The sequence below is a fragment of the Malania oleifera genome, chromosome 13, assembly GCF_029873635.1.
Source record: "Malania oleifera isolate guangnan ecotype guangnan chromosome 13, ASM2987363v1, whole genome shotgun sequence".
NCBI classification, from domain to species: domain Eukaryota; kingdom Viridiplantae; phylum Streptophyta; class Magnoliopsida; order Santalales; family Ximeniaceae; genus Malania; species Malania oleifera.
The window spans coordinates 43336117-43342116 of NC_080429.1; positions in this window are offsets into that span (position 1 = coordinate 43336117).

A 6000-nucleotide genomic window follows, 5' to 3' on the forward strand; every position below is an offset into this window, starting at 1 on the left:
CCACACTCATTTGGGTAAACAAATCATCACATATTAGGTGTTCTAAAGATACAATTTAAAATAATTGAATGCATGGTCATCTCTATATCACAGTTTATACCAATATAAAGTTTTCCAACAAAAACGGAGATGATACCCGAAACCCCCAATTTTTTCCAAAAACGATAAACCGAATTTCCCAAATAAGCAACCAAAACATCCACAAAATCGTAAACTATAGGTCTACCAATTCAGATTACAAAAACAACTGATATAAACAAAAACCCTTTACCTTTCCCGCAAACTGAAACACAAACTTAATCAGTCCAAAACAATGACACAGGACCCCAAAAACCTAAAAATAGAAGAACAATACTTCAGTATATTTACTACTACTATAGATCTACTGAACCAAAAATGAAATCAGACTCTTACCTCGATTTTGGATCAAACCTCAAAAATCCTCAAAACGAAATTTCGATCCGCTATAAACGTAGAGATTCCCCTCCTGATCCACGTGGTAAAGTTGGATTGTCAATTCGGGTAACAGATAGCCTGAATCCCTAGAGAGAGAGAAAGAGATTCGAGTTCTAGAGAGAGAGGGAGAAATTTTGGGTTTTGTCCTCAACTAAGAAATGAATAGATATTTATAACTTGGTTGACTCGGCCAACCTCGTCGACGAGACGACGTCTTCATCGACGAGCATAAGAAGGGAGTTCGTCGACGACGGAGTTGCATCATCGACGAGCTTGAGATTTCAGAATTTCCCAAAATCCCTCGGCATCCTCTTGTCGATGAACCTTTGAATTTCATCACCGAGCTGTAGAAGGGACCTCATCGACGAGCAAAGGAGCCTCGTCGACAAGTCCTGCTAGTTTTCCCTTTTTAATTTTCTTCCTTTTTTATTGTTTATTTAATTCAAAATTCTTGAGTAGGGTTCTTACACATAAAATGCTTTTGAAGAAAATTCACTTGCATTATCTAAACGGACATTCTGAATGGGATGATAAGGAAAACTTGATCTTAACTTTATTATTTGAGTAAGAAATTTAGAAAAAGCAACATTACGAGTTGAAAGTAGACAAACATGTGACCATCGAGTGGAAGCATCAATTAAAACCATGAAATATCAAAATGGTTCACAAGATGGATGGATTGGGCCACAAATATCTCTTTGTATTCTTTGCAGAAAAGATGGAGACTCTAAAGGTAATTTTGATGGAAAAAGTCTAACAAGTAGTTTTTCGTGGGCACAAGAAATACAAAAATAATCACCAGGTAAAAGAACTTCCTGATCCTTTAATGGACTTCCATATGTATTTTCAATGATTCGTCACATTATAGTTGAACCAGGATGGTCAAGACAATCATGCCGAAGTATAAAACTTCTAGGCTCGGAGCACTTCTGGTGCATAAAATTTGATTCAACCATCCTTATTTTTGTGAAATATAGGCCAGATGAAAAACATGAAAATTTTTTCAATATGATCTTCTAGTTTGAAACTATAGATGTAATTAAAAGATATTCCATATCTCCTTCATTTTTTGTTTCAACATGATATCTGTAGCAACGTATATCTTTAAAACTTAGTAGATTTCTTCGAGTTCTACTAGAATACAATGCATCATTAATATAAAATTTTGTCCAATTTGGAAACATAATATGAACTTTTCCAGAGCCCTTTATTACATTTATAGAGTCAGATATTGTATTAACATTAATGTTAGAATTGGTGTATTCCCAAGAGGGGGGGTGAATTGGAATTTTCAAATTTGTCACCTAGGTTAAATAAAATGCTCGTATAAAACAACCTAGGGTTGGTCTATATAATTCCAAATGCGCATATATAAAAGATATGTGGAAATTTAAGTTAAGCGCATCATTCACATAATAACATATGCGTGCGGTAAATGTAAAGTGCAGAAATGTAAATAAACACACGATATGTTATCGAGGTTCGGCCAACAGTGCCTACGTCCCCACCTTAAGCTCGCAAGCTAGAGGATTCCACTAATAGCTCACTTAAGGGTAGAGCGGCACCGTTTACAACCAGGTCAAATTAACACAGGGCTGACCTCAACCTTAACCAGGTCAATTAACGGGGCTGACCTCAACCTACACGCCTTAACAGGACGACGCACCTAGCTTTCCTAACCGGGTCTAAGCCAATCCGGGACTATTCCAGGGCTAGTCTCCCTCTTCAAGCCCGTGCCTGGAAATACAACCAAAGTGTATTACAATGAAATGGTACAGTGATTGTGCTTTCAAGTAAAGCAGATAAGTACCCAAATTCGCGCAATAATATACACCACAAATATGAAATAATATGTAAGCTCAATGTGGTTTAAGATGTCAACTCTCAAGTAGATTTACTATCGTTCTAATGAGTGCGTGAGAGTGCAAACCTTAATGATCTTTGTATCATAGGATATTCAATCTAAGTGCTCAAACAAAGATATTATCCAAACTTCATATATTTCAATCAACAAGTTTTCTCAATACATATATGTATATGAAGCTCTAGCAATGTATAAATTTGGTTTGCAAAAAGGGATATTCAATCTTTGTACTCAGCAAGAGATATATGGGTTAAGGAATATTGCAACAAAGATTTTATCACACTAGCAAATATCTCATCAAATATTTTCAAGATAAAACACGATAGATATTTGAAAATGTTTTTGCAACCAAAATGAAAATACCCTCTTCTTAAGATCTTGCAATGAAGATGTAAGCTTAGAAGATCTAACAAGGTTTTCTTAGGAAATGCTTATTATCAAAAGCCTCCTAAGAATCCTAAGGTTTGGCTCTCAAGAAAATCACATCAAACAAGTAGCATAAGGAGAGCAAACCTATTAAACAAAACACTCAATCAACTTACAAAATATGTAGGCAATGCTAGAAGGCAAGTATGAATGGTTTGAGTAATAAAATGAGTATTATAGGGTTTTGGTTTTTCAAAGAATTTTCCCTAATTAAAGTGGCTAATCTCCGTTAATCTTTACAAATGAACTCATATATATAGGCAAGGGAGAAAATATGACCGTTGGGGACATATAGGGTATTATTAGAAAAGTCTAATGACGTTTAAGGCATTTTAACCCAGTTTAGAAAAATATTAATCACAGTAAAAATGGGTCCAACCCGAGAGGTCCGGTCGACCAGAAGTGGTTCGGTCGACCAAGACTCAAGTAGCTCGGTCGACTGGGGGCAATTTGAACTGAGTGGTCGGTCGACCGGGCAAGGGCGTTTTTCAAAAAACACCGAGGTTCGATCGACTAGGGCCTTTTTGAACTACAGGGCTCGGTCGACCAAACCGCTGGGAATTCTCCCAAGACCCTTCGGTCGACCAGGTAGTTGGAGTTCAAATCTGGTCGGTCGACCGGGAGGTCAAACTGTTGACTCCCAGGTGGTTCGATCGACCGAGGTCAAATGACCTACAAGGTCTCGGTCGACCGGGCCTGGGTCAAACTGTTGACCCAGACCGGTTTCAGTCGACCGGGCCAAATTGAACTGAGTTGGCCGGTCGACCGAAAGTGCACCAAGTGTGCATTTCGGTCCCTTCTTGCAACATATAAACCCTATTCAAGTGCCTATTACATACAAGTGCAAAGGTGAGTATCCTAAGGTCACTTGGGGTCCAATTTGAGATCACCGAAAAAGTTCGGTTGACCGAAGGTTCACCCTAAGGTCTTTCTATGGTTCGGTTTGAGCTTGCAAATTAAATCATGTTTGTGATGTGTGTGCTTATTACAAACCGAAGAACCCTAATTACTATTACAGACAATTTTACTGAAAATTATTACAATTAAGAGTTATGAAATTATCTTCAAGCCTTTCTTGTTTTGTGCACATCTTGATCTTATCATTCTTGATTCCTGCACAAAACTCAACCACTCATTAGATACAATGAGTATTTGTCATAATCAAAATCGGGCGTGACCAATAAGGTCAATAATCTCCCCCTTTTTTATGATGACAAATACGACAAGCGAAAATATAGGGTTAAGCCTAGCCTAAGAAGGCTCCCCCTCACAATATGCATCTAATGTATAAATAAAACCATTAACCCATTATTTTTGCCCTTTCTAAGCCTAGCCTAAGAAGGCTCCCCCTCACATTATGCATCTAATGTATAAATAAAACCATTAACCCATTATTTTTGCCCTTTCCATCTCCCCCTTTTGGCAACAGTAAAAAGGGGCATTTGAATTTAAAATCCTAGGCAATGGGTGATTAGTGTACTTATACATGATGAATTTTGGAAAAATTTCAACAGAGTGCCGTTTGTAAATAACACTTTCCAAAAGATATCCTGTATAAGTATGACCTGTTTGAGTTTAAATTTCCTAACAATTTATCCACAACTACTCAAACAGTTCAGTATGGTCCAATTACAGCAAGTGAAATATTAATTATGAACATGAATTGGACAAGTTGTGCAATGAAGGTATAAAGTGTGCACACAATCAATATAACGGGTGATTCTAAGATTTAGATGACATTACAAACCTGATTAGACCAGAAATGTACACAAACCATTTGACATTGAAATATATCATAAGACCTGTGGAAAATTTGATTTAAGGACACACGGCATATGATACCAGAAAGAAGGTTTGAGCATAAACATAGTCCAACAAGTTCACATGCACTTTCACATATTATCAATAAACCAGTTATATAACGCAACATCTTTAAGATATTTCATGACATAAGATTTCAATACATAGAAGGCACAAGTCATGAAGGCATGTAAGCAAATTAGCAAGACATACAATATATCCAAATTGAGTTCAATTCTTGCTTTCATAGATAGATGTATATATATTCCCTTTAGTATGTGCAAAAGGTACTGAGACGTTGCTTGATGAAAAAGAGAACTTCTATTTAAAGATAATTAAGCAATATTTTTCTAGGTTGTCAATTATGCAATGCTAAATCATGACCAGAAAAATTATAACCATAATGATCCAGAAATGTAAGATTCACATGCATGATCATATGGAAAATCAAGTAATAGTGGCAACAAGAACATGTTTCAATTCTATGATGAAGGCATTCCATTTGAGCACAGGCCACACTTGATTAAAAGGTAGATATAATCCATACATATTTTGTGAGCAAGACAAGATAGATATTTATTTTCAGATTTGCTCCCCCTAAATGTATGCAAGTTTATGAAACAATTACTTCACATGAATATATACATTTGGCACACACAAGTAATTGTTTTGATTATTTGGGCAAATGCCTACAGAAAATTCGGCAGCATGCCGGCTGTAAACAGGACATTTCCCAAATTTTACCTACACAAAAATGTTCTCAAACAGGCAGTATTATAGAAGTAAGGCACACGAGAACCTATCATCTACCAGCAGGCAATTCTCAACAACTACATCCGCCATGCAGTAGGCATTCTATACTACTCATGCATTTCAATATTATACACAATTAATCACTAGAACATGCAGGTCAAGAAACTGCAAATGCATATATATATATATATATATATATATATATTTGTCATAAATAACCAGAGTAGTATGTCAATAATATCATGAGAGTATAAACTAAAATGAAAGAGCTGTTTTTATTTAATACAGACCAGATGATATAAAATAACAACAAAAAGAATCAAGGCCCATGCTATCTAATCTGTGGACAACTCTGGAGTCTAGATCTCCCCTCCATCATCTCCTCCATCCTCTCCTCCATCACCGCCGTCGGCGGCATCGAAATCAAAGTCCATCGTCATCCGATCTCTCTCATCCTGCATCTCCTGAATGCGATCACTCAGCTCACTGAAGCCAGCTCTCATGGTCCGCTCCAAGTCTGTAAGGCAGCTATCAGTGGAGATGGAGCGCTGCTGGAACTCCTGCCGAAGTGCAGTGGATGACGATGCAAGATCCTGCAAGTTAGACTGTACTGATCCTCGAAACTGTAGGAACATGTCTGACAAGCCGGAGATAGCAGCCATGAGATCCACCATTGATGGCTGTGGAGGCTGTGGTGGCTC